The sequence below is a fragment of the Cupressus sempervirens genome, chromosome 7 (assembly GCF_028749045.1).
Source record: "Cupressus sempervirens isolate cs-2001-9-10 chromosome 7, ASM2874904v1, whole genome shotgun sequence".
In the NCBI taxonomy this organism is placed as follows: Eukaryota; Viridiplantae; Streptophyta; class Pinopsida; order Cupressales; family Cupressaceae; genus Cupressus; species Cupressus sempervirens.
The window spans coordinates 654,601,215-654,613,471 of record NC_143124.1 but is presented as its reverse complement, the minus strand read 5'-3'; the positions used below and the strand labels follow the sequence as shown (position 1 = coordinate 654,613,471).

At 34.3% G+C, this 12,257-nt stretch overlaps 1 protein-coding gene across 2 annotated transcripts in view; it reads left to right on the top strand.

Annotated features, from left to right (window-relative positions):
* LOC149548367 (Transmembrane proteins 14C) overlaps positions 1 to 12,257 on the top strand; it is a 118,129-nt gene that overhangs the window by 73,966 nt on the left and 31,906 nt on the right. The gene's annotated exons all lie outside the window — the stretch shown is intronic.

Here is a 12,257-nt window from a genome sequence, read left to right as displayed (position 1 = left end):
ACGTAATGTAAAATATCTATTGCCTAGACTAGATCTGCTAGAAATAAGGCAGGGATTCAACAGTGTGATATGAACTTGAGCTCTATGAAAAATTATTCTTCAAACTAATTCAAAAAATTTAATGACCAAAATGGCTACAAGGTTGATACTTCTCTTTATTGAGCTTGACAAGATGCTGAAAATGCCACCTACACAAAGTTGTACAGTATGAAAATCTTCAAAATGGACCACCCTATAGTATACGATGGGATGGCTTAAAGTAAAGCTTTTATAATGTCTTATAGATGAAATCTTGTTAACCATGGATCAACTATTAAAGGGAGGATGGACCGACCCTTGTATTTGTGCAAAACATAGATATGATCCAAAAATAGTTCATTATTTATTCATTTAATGCTCCAGTGCACAACAAATACAGAGAACACTTGCAAGTGAATTCAATCATCTTCCAATGAAAACAAACCATGCTAGAAGGGTGACTGAAAATCAATGAAGTTTAGGAAAAGATTAACGTTCTTCAGAATTCTGCATAAAATTACACTCGGTTTTTGTATTCTTGTATATTTGGTCAGTGATATGCATAAGAAATTTCAAGAACTCCACTGGTGGTTGGCAAACAACAATCAAAATCGGTGTCAAATCAAGTAAGAACGAAAGGGTGAATTTCTGTGCAAATATTATTAAGATATCCAATCGGTTGGATCATTTTGTTATCACCAGCACACCCATTTTCTCACAAACTTATGTCCATTAATATAATATTTGTAAGATACTAGAGATATAACTTTACCACTTGATGTCTTTTAACAAGGTAAATCGTGATTTAGGTCCTGCAATCACTAAATAAGGGACAAGTGTGTGTATATATATTTATACAAGCAAATTATATAACTATATTGTGTTGATACATAGTAGCTTCGGTCATATACAAGGATGACTGTTTGTATTGATTGTATACATATGTGCATGTATGTATGTATGTCAGTTCACTATGTGAACTGACACACACACACACACATACAGTTCTTGTGCTCAATAAGAATAATCATTTCAAATACCTTGGAGTCAAAAAAATCATTCTTGCATTCAATTGAAACTCTATGCATCATATTAAGCATATTGAAATCTTTAACAACAAATTATAATACTATTTGCCTTCTCTTAGCATAGATCGAGTAATGATCTTACACATGCACAGAATTGATCAAGTATTGATCGAGTATACTAATGTTGAAACATGTCTTGGATTGAGCAAATCATCTATTCACCTTTATGCAGATCGGCGATTTGCAAGATCAAAATTGGTTAAGTAACCCAAGTAGGGTTATGTTTAAATGAAGAGCCATGCCATGAGTGGACATGATTGCACATTGTGGAGACATGTCCTCTCATGACACGTCTCTTAGAGACTATATAAAAATTTAAAAAAACAATACCAAAAGGCCAAAAGAGACATTGCAAATCAATAAATGTTCTCTCATTTGGAGTAATTATATTCTCAAATCTAAACTTATATTCCATTGCTATTAAAATACCAATTCCCTCAAGAACATAAGTCTGATCATAACCTACAACAACTTAGAAAAAATAAGTAAAAATAAGTCTATTACAATCTTCAAATTGCTAGATGTCTACCAGTGTGATAAGAAGTTTAATTACATTTACATGGTATCAGAGCCTTGTTAGGGAAGGTCCAAAATTAAATTTGAGATATCAGATTACTCATCTTGATATTGCAGTCACATTCCATTCTTCAAAATGTCAAACACGATCAGATTTGAGGATCGTCTTGAAGGTGCAAATAACCTCAAGTTCATATCATGGAAGTTGAGAATTATGATGATACTAAAAGAAAACAAGTTAGATTCGCTGGTGAAAGGCAAGAAGACTGAACCTGAGCATGGACCAAAAAAATCCGAATGGATTGAGAATAACGAAAAAGCCATGAAATTAATAATAAATGCAGTTAGGGACCACATAGTACCTATATTGGCCAAACAAGAGAGTGCATATCTTATGTTCAAATCCCCCTTGAAAGCACATTTGAAAATAAACAACACTGGTAGGATTCTTGCACTAAAGAGGCAAATCAATCACATAAGCATGAACAAAGGAGAATCCATCAATGCATACTTAATGAGAATAACTGAGCTGAGGGAACAACTGTCAACTGTTGGATATGAAATTGATAGCAAAGAGTTGACTCTAATAGCTTTAGGTGGCCTACAAAATTCATGGGAATCATTCGTTCAAGGACTAAGTGCAAGATCAAAACTTCCAAAATTTAATTGGTTAATCTGACTGCCAACAAGAAGCTAGATAGATGTCAAAAGGAAACAAACAAAAACCTATAGATGAGGATATTTAAATACAAATTCTCATAATAAAGTTAAGAAGAGAATTTCAAAAGAAAACAAAACTTTCATGGAAAAGGTTCATTCAAGCAGAGGAGAGATGTTTGTCAAGTTCAGTGTTTTAGATGTGATCAATATGGATACTATGTTGTCAAGTGCCTTGACAGGTCAAAGAAACAAGCATCTTTTGCTAAGGTTGGAAAAACAAATACAGAAGATGATTCTGAGAAGTTTGTATTCTACTCAGCACTATCAAATCATGTATCAAACAAATTTAATCCTTGGGTGATTGATAGTGGGTCATCAAGGCACATCACAGGATTTAGATAACACCTAGGCACTATTGTCAAAGAAATTAATGAAGAAGTAACCATAGGGGATTATTTTGCACATCTAGTAAAAAGGGTAGGAACTTGTACCATCAAATTGGAGTCAAATATCTATATCCAATTGATTGATATTCTATTTGTACCTGGAATTAAGAGAAATCTAGTATCTATATCTGCCCTAGATGACAATGTATATAGGATCACCTTCATGGATGGAAAGGTTTTGGCATGGCCAAATAATTCTACATATAAGAAAGCTAAAACCATAGGTATAAGGCAAGGATACTTATCCAAACTTTGCACTGAGACAAAACAAGCCCTCATCCATGAGACTTCTGACTCCAATGAGATCTCGTATTTGAAGGTTAGGGCATATTCACTGCTCTAATGTCCATGGAAAAATTAGTATTAGGACTGCCCAAACTAGATCAAACTCATAGTGGGACATGCAAAGGGTGTGCCTTAGGGAAAAACACTAAGGGAACTTTTCAAAATAGTTTGAGCAGAATCATAGATATATTAGAATTAGTCCACTTTGACTTATGTGGACCCATGTTTGCCCCTTCCATGGGAGGGTTCCTATATCATGTAATTTTTGTGGACGACTTCTCCAAAAAGACCTTGATCTATTTCCTTAAGTGTAAAGAGTCAGAAGAGATCCTTAAAAGGTTCAAAGATTTTAAATCTCTAATAGAAAACTCAGAACAGATAATGGGAAAGAATACACCTTAGAAATCTTAAAAGATTTTTTTGTTAATGTTGAGATTAAGAAGGAGTTTACTGTACCCTATAATCCTTAACAAAATGGGGTAGCTGAGAGGAAAAATAGAACTAGAGGTTGCAAAATCAATAATGTATGACAATAACATAGATACGTCATTTGCAGTAGCATCTAGAACAACTGTTTACATTCAAAACAAATGTCCCCACTCACATCTTGATAACAAAACTCCTAAAGAGGCTTTTACTGGTATAAAACCTGACATAAGCCACCTAAGAATATTTGGTTGTCCAGTTTATATCCATGTGTCTAAAGAGAAAATGTCAAAATTAGAGCCTTCTGGAAGGAAAGGCATTTTTGTGGGCTATAATGAAATCTCAAAAGCTTCTCTTGACCTTTCCAAAGTCTATACCCGTAATTCTCTAATACATTCTAAATATCAGACCAAAGATTATGTCAGCCTCAAACCAAATCAATTTGGTTTCATGACTGTCCTGTACAATGTAGCTAAAACTAGGCAACTAAAACTTGCTTTGAAGCGTGTATAATTGAAATTATACTGTATTTTTTAGTTTTTGGGAAAGGTGTCAAAATTCTTATACCCTTATACTGGTTTTTCTTCGCTGTTGTATCTTCTAGTCCCTTAGACCCTTGTTGGTCTCTTGTTGGACATTAATATCATTATCTTATCTTATCTTATAGTACACTTTGAAAACTTCCTGCACCTAACATCTGATTTTAGGATCAGATACCATATTTTTATTACTGAAAACTGATATTTTCACTCTGAAATCCCAACTTGTCTATTGCTCAAAACTGGTGCTTTATGCAACCTAAAATTAGTTGTGATATACTGAGAGCATAATGAAAGGAGCATAAATTTTCAAAGCGAGAATTTGAAGACCCACTATCCTATGATTGAGAGCAGTGCTACTTTGACTGAAATTTATAGTCCTATGTAACTGAAAACTCAGCCTTTTGACTGCACAAACTGCTGATATATGTTGCAAATCCCACAGCTTTGACACTGCACAAACTGCTGCTATAAGTGAATGATAAACTACTGTTTTGACTGACTGGAAATCTTCATTTCAAATGACCGAAAACTTGCATTATGAATCTTGAGTGGTACAAATGAAGCTTGAAATCTTCGATATATGTTTTGTCTAGTTTCACATTCATATGCCTGCTGTGTTGTAAATGGAAATGACTGACCTGCTTTAACATCTTGCAAAACCCACACCTTGTAACCTATACAACATGTGACTGTCATATACTGTAAAGGAACTGTTAAATTGGTTGTTTTGCAGGCTGATGCCTCTCATTTATCTTTAAAACTAAGCATTTTAGTGGATCTTATTGGCCTATGTAGGTTTGATGATTGATTTTCACAAACCAGGAGGGATGTAAGTGAATGATAAACTACTGTTTTGAGAAATCGGAAGTCTTCATTTCAAATGACTGAAAACTGACTGTATGAATCTTGTGTGGTACAAAGGAAGCTTGAAATCGTAGGTATTTGTTTTGATAAGTTTCACCTTTTAAACCCTGCTGTGTTGTAAATTGAAATGACTGGTCTACTTTAGAATCTTACAAGACCTGCACCTTGTAACCTCTACAACACGTGACTGTCATATACTGTAAAGGAGCTGTTAAATTGGTTGTTTTGCAGGCTGAAGCCTCTCATTTATCTTTGATTTCCAAAGTGTTTTAGTGGATCTTATTGACCTATTTAGGCTATATGATTGATGTTCACAAGCCAAGACGAATGATTATGAATTAGGTTGAAATTTTATTTTTAAAATCTGCTGCTAAAACTCTTGTGAAATTGATACAAAATGACGGAAATGCCTGTCATGGAGGTTGAAGAATGAAGATATGATAAAGCCTATTGATGCCTACAAAGGAAACTCAACAAATCCATTGTGAACACTTAATCAAGCTCTCACAATCCTTCTTTGATGGCAATCTCCTTCAAAGCCTTGTTCCAATAATACCAACTATGAAAATTGCTTTTATGGGAGAAGAAGAGCACTTTTCTAATTTCGATGTTGCATTTCATTTATTTTTCTCCTTGGGACAACTTTTTGGTTTTGCTATGCAACTTAAGTATGTTTTGCAAGTTGTGTTTGAAACCCAATCTTTCTTGGGTGTGCTTGGAAGACTTAGATCTGCTTTAGCTTATGTTTGCTTATTGACAACTTGACACTTACCTGTTGGGCATGCCAGAGAACAAGAGTGTGCTTTTTGGTGTTATGCATTTTCACATTTTGATAGTTAATCTCCAAGAGGTGTGCTAGGGCAATTTATTGCTTCTTTTTGTTTAATTTGGAAGTGACGAATGCCATTGCACTTTTGTCATATTTACATTTTCACATTTTTTGTATCAAGCGTCCTTGGCATGTGCCTAGGATTTATGCTGCACATTTTCTTATGTTCTTTGTATTAGGTATACTCAAAAGGAGTGGGATGCGCTTTGACTTAAATTTCACTTTGGCATTTGCTACTTAGTGAAAAGGTGCATGCTAAATCACTCAAGTGATTTTCATGTTCTATTTGTCATTGATATTGAAAAGAGCATGTACTTTCCCTCCTTAATTGATTTTCACTCACAAAAGAACATTTACCCTCCTTGGTACATGTTTGGGCTCTTGGATTTTGTTTTTTAATGTTTTATTTCTTTGAGTATGATGTTCTCCCTCTTCACCATGCTTTGATGTTCTTTTTTCCTATCTTGGTACATTACTTTCTTTTCTCATATGTAAGTTCTCATTTCACTTTGTTTGGTGTGCTTGAAATCCTCGTCTCATAGGCCCTTCAAAGGCGTAAGCCGAATTGATGACTAGAACATTGTCAACTACTAGAAACAAGGACTTAGAAATTTGTTATGGGTACAGTATTGTCAATCAATGACATTGAATAAATAATTCATATTTTCATCTAAATTCTTGCACTGGTTATAATAGATTAAGAGTCTCAGATTTCTATTTTGGGTATTTTAATTATCAAATGATTTTAACTCTGCTTTATCTACTTCTCTAAGATCAAATTAGATGCTTTTTTATAAACTATTATCTTTTTGCTAATTTCTGTCACAATTGTTTAAGATTAAACACTGTTGCATCATATTTGGTTTTTGTTTGTTTTAGTTTTCAAGCAATTTTAGGTGTTTGGTAATGCATCCCTAGATTATTTTATTTGACCTAAAATGTGCGAGTTTTTAAATCCCTTACAACGTCTGTGATAAAACATTGGACATTGCACACTAGGAAATGTGACATGTATCACCATTTCATAGTTGCCCCCATAATTCAATCACTTCCTCCACAAGGAGGATGGATGGAGCTGAACTTTGATGAAACCATGAAGAACAATGCACAAGATGCTTCTATTAGCAAATATTTTAGTAACAAAGATGACATTCATGTCTTGGCTTTCCAACAATACATCAGAGTCTAGACAAAACAAAAGAGTGGAACCACATAATTCTAAAACAAGTATAGCAAAGGACTGGTACATGTTGATGATTATCATCATTTCACTCTCCCCAAACATAGCTCTAGTTAATTCCCCCACAAGGAGGATGGGTGAAGTTAGACTTTGAGAAATCAATGAAGAACAATTTAGTAAAAGCTGCTAATGGAAGAAATACTAGAACCCAAGAATGCACTCATGTCTTGGCTTTTAATTGATACATTAGAAATGGGGCAAATAACATAGTGGAAGTACATGCTATGACAACAAGAGTAGAATGAGAAGTAGAATCTACAAGTTAAAATCAAACAATAGGAGGAGACTCCTAGCTTCTTGTCAAGAAAATTCAAGGCCTAACAAATAATGGCCTCCCCAATAGAAATTGGCATTGGATTATGCTTGTAGCAAAACCCTTAGAATAATAAAACACTTTCAGGCAAAGAGCATTTGGCATAGACCTAAGAAAATAAAAATAGAAGACAATTGTAAGTCAACACGTACAATTAATTCCTAACCAAATTCAAAAGATGCCGTATTCAAAATTATGCAATTTTATTATGCAAGTAATTGGTAAATAATGAATGAATTAAATGAATGATCAAGCTATCATTTATAGGAGTACAAGAGATGTTGTTTCCATATTGCAACAATCGTAAAATATAAAGTATCTAATATGTACACTAATGCTAAATTTTGGTGATCAGATTTAACAGTTTACTTCACTCAATTATATATCAAAGTTCTTAAGCACCTTTTATAGATTTATATATTAATATATATAAGGTCATATATATATTAGACTTTGAAATGTTTACAATCAATAATATATGGATGGCGATCAATCTTTACACTATGAGGCTTGTTTGTTTTATCCTGATTTAATGGACCACAGGTTATGGGCCTATAGACTGTGCTCAATGAAAGGTTTGACTGTGATAGACTGAAGACCTAGTAAATTGATGTGTTTGATGTTATTTTAAATGCAGGTCTAAGTTATATTTGTATATGTTTGGGGAGTCACATCTCTGATGGGAGTGACTGCACTGTGGAGTCATGTCCCATTGGGTACACGACTCCCGGGTCACTTTCATTAGTAAAAGCAACACTTAATTAAATTTCCGACCAATAACAGTTGTGCAGGTAATTATATGAACAGTTGATCAGAGTCATATTTGGTCAGTTGATATTTAAGGATTTGTTATTATAATTATTGTATAGTGTTATTAGAATTATCAATTTAGTAATACACATACACACACACACACACATATATATATATATGTTATATTTTAATATATATACATTTTAATTTATTATACAATAATAATAACATAATATATTGTAAAATCATGATGATATATTACACACATATATCTATAGTTTCAATATCATTTTATCCTGACTGAACTAACACTTTGACAACTAAGTTACACTATTGACCGTTTAATAAATAATAAAGATATTATTTTGATAGCCTCCCTTAATGTTTAATCTATTAACTGCACCAAGTTGCCCTCTAAATTTTACGAACTTGTCTAGGCTCAGAGACTAGGTGAGAATATCTGTTGTCTGATCCGCAATCAGAACATATATCAACTGAACTAATTCACCCTCTACCAGCTGCAGGATGAAATGCCAATGAAGATCAACATGCTTAATTCTTTTGTGGAAGACCAGATTCTTGGCTAGTTTGAGCACCCCTTGATTGTCACGGTAAAGGGGAGTAGGATTTGTCTGAGACATCTACATGTTTGAAAGCATCTTCTGAAACCAAAGTGTGCAGTGTGCAAAGAAAATATGCCTGCAAAAACTCGTTACAGAGAAAATGACCACAAACATCCAAACACGACCTTAGATGACCACATACACTAAATGCAAAAACCAGGAAGGCACGATTTTGAATAAAAATGGCCATTGATGCTTGGCAAAGAGAAACACTGGCCGGTTACGGTTTGTTGGAATACCCAAAATTTGTAGAGATTTACAAAAAAATTGGAAACTAATGATTTCAAAAAGAAAGTTATAAACTTTTTTATTTTATTTTAACACTACTTTGATGCCATATTACGCAAGTAAATGGAAAAACACTGAACTAAATAAATGATAAAGCGATCATTTATAGGAGTACAAGGGACAACATAGTGAAACAATTGTCAAATAGAAAGTATTTAATATGTGCACTAAGTTATGATATTGACCATTAAATAAATAACAAAGATATTATTCTAGTAAATCATGACTAGAGCAAGGAAAGTGAAATGATATCAAAGGGATCTAGCTAACAAGCACAAAGAAAATATGCCACTTACCAATGGCAAAGAAGAAAGTTCAAATGTTGGCATGCCAAACCTAATGGAATCAGATGTCGACACATGCAACCAATTTGTACTTGATATGAAATTTTCTGACAACTTTCATAGTGCATCAATTTTTGAAAGCTAAACCCTCATTTCTCCATTCATTGAAGTAGACATATTTGCCTTGTTGGTCTATGCTGTTTTTGTTGTCTTTTTCTTTGTCTTAATGCACAAAGATTATAGTGAAACATAGGGATGCATCCCCCCGCCAAAACCGGGTCGCACTCGAGACGGGGGGACGTTGTCTTGGCATCTCGAGCGGTGCTACTTGGAGCGCCACCTCCACCAGAGATGGGGAGACGCCCCCGCTTCCCCTGTGGGTGCGGGGGGACGCGACCACATCCCCTTTGGGTGCGGGGGGACGCTTGAACTTCCAAGGCATTTGGCATTTTGATTTGGACTCTTGGAGACTTGTAGTTTTTGTTTGCATTAAATACTTATTTTTGATATCATGATTCATGGCACATGATACTTGTTGTAATTATCTTTATGTCATGACTTATATGATCATTGATTAGATGGTAGATACTCATACAATTGATCTGATATATATCATAAATTTAAAATTATATAATTTGACACTCTTTCATTTGCTGACGTTCAATGTTCATTGTTTGATCATAAATCACGATGTTCCAGTTCAAAACTTCAATGCAATGTTCAATTTGTTTAAGTTTTTTACATCTTTATATCTTATATTGTAGTACGTCTTTTCATAACTAGCATTTTAAGTACCATATGTATAGTATATACACCCCTGCTCCCCCCGCCAACCCTTCGTCCCCTGCCGGCGTCCCCAAATCAAGGCCCCTTCGTCCCCTCGTCTTGGAAACTTTTTCCCTTGTCATGCCGTCCCCCCGTCCCGCAAGGCGGTGTAACTATGAAAGATTGTCAATGTAGAATAATATACCAAGTATACTATCCTCTCTTAAACAATGAAACGTCATATGTTAAACAATATGGTGATTGTGTGATCAAATAAGGCAACCCTAAGGTCTATACTGCGAACTAGCGACTTTGTGTGGGATAAAACTTAGTGAAAATGATGTGATTTTTTAGTAACCACTTGAGGAGTTGCGCTATTCATTCAATGGGGTGTTTTTAACTTTCTAAATGTGAATGATTTGGTGATTTGAACTCTTCAACTACTAACAAAATAAAGTGAAAAAAGGATTGGGCATAGGAGGCCAATCTACTTCTACCTCTTAACTCTACTGACACAAGAGATTGTTAATGATGTGGTGACTAAACCAATCCTTGCTTTGCCAACTTAAACTACTACGTATAGGAGGCTGCTATCTTCTAAATATGTGTGGAGGATTTTCAAATTGCGAACATTCATTCAAATACCCAATTTTTGTTTAATCCAACTAAACATTACCAAGTGAACTTAAGTTCTTGCAATGAGTTCAGACTGACCTTGCACTGTTACTTGCAATCATTATGTACCAAAAGGTGTGAACATAAGTTTCACCATGAATTAAAATTTTTTCTGTTAGAGCTATAGCTTCAGTCGGATTGATGCTCTTAGTAAATCACAGTAAAATGATATGTATGACAGTTAGCAAATCATGTTATATATATTACATTCTGATTTTGTGCTCTATTATACATCGAATGGTTTAACTGATTTACTAATCTGCGCATAGACTTGATCGCTTATCATATTTGGTCATGCTCGATTGGGCCTTGTATTATGAAGTCACCGTAGATCATGACAATGGCTTGTATAATGATCGGGACTTTTCCGTCGATCCAAGGCAAAGTGTTTTTTTGTTATGCAGATCGTGGTTATTATATTAGTGTTAACAAATAGTTACCAAGGGGCATGACCATGAAGGCCATGACCCTACGTGGCTCATGCCAACTAAGGGTCATGGCCTTACGTAGTCATGACCTTCCAAATGATATACATGCCTTGCATTCAATGCAGAAAGGAGATCAATCTCAACGGCAATCTTCCTCTCTGCATTTCGAATTATATTCAGCAGTGATCACTTCCTCCTGCAAATACAATACAATTCCGAGTACTTGGAATAGTATACATCAGTTGCAATATAGTAAAAGATTATTACAGTCCTGCAGATCCAAAGTAGAGTTCATCATTGTCTGAAATAAACTTAAATTGGTATCAATTTGTACTCTTATCTCTGATCTTATATTCCTTAACATGGTATCAAAGCCTAACTGATAGAGATCAAATAAAAGACAGTGAAACTCCAATTAAAATTTCAGATTTACATTCATTCGAAAAGTGCAATCATGGTGAATCATGTCAGACTCGAGGACAGACTTGGAGCATCAAATTTTGTATCATGGAGAATAATCATTATGATAATACTTAGAGAACTTGAGCTAGATTCATATGTAGAAGAAAACAAATCGATGCTTGATAATGATCCAGATAAAACAATGTGGAAAAGACGTAACAATAAGGCCATGGATAATATTATTGATGCTGTTAAGGATCATATTCTTCCAAATACATCAAAATTAACAGTTGCTTATGATACGTTCATAACCATTCAAAATACGTATGAGATCAATAATACGAGTAGATTGTTGACCTTAAAACAACAACTTCTGCATATCAAGATGAATAGAGGAGAATCAATTACATCTTATTTCATGAGAATCTTAGAGTTGAAAGATCAACTTTCAACCATTGGAAATAAGGTAGATGGTCTAGAATTATCATTAACATCCCTTAAAGGGTTACCAACTACTTGGGAATCTTTTATTCAAGGTATTAATGCACGACCCACTATACCAAAATTTGATCAACTAAAGAACGATTGCACTCAAGAAGAATGAAGACTAATTACGAGAGAGATTAGTTCAAATAAAGAGGGAGAAATCCAACCTCTTAATGCAAACACAAACAATAAAGGAAAAAAAAAAATTTCAAGCAGAAAACAGGGAAGTATAATCAAAATTACAAAAACAAAGATCCATCTAAAATTCAATGCTACAAGTGCGATAGTTTGGACACACTCACAGGTACTGTCCAAAGAGGAAGAAA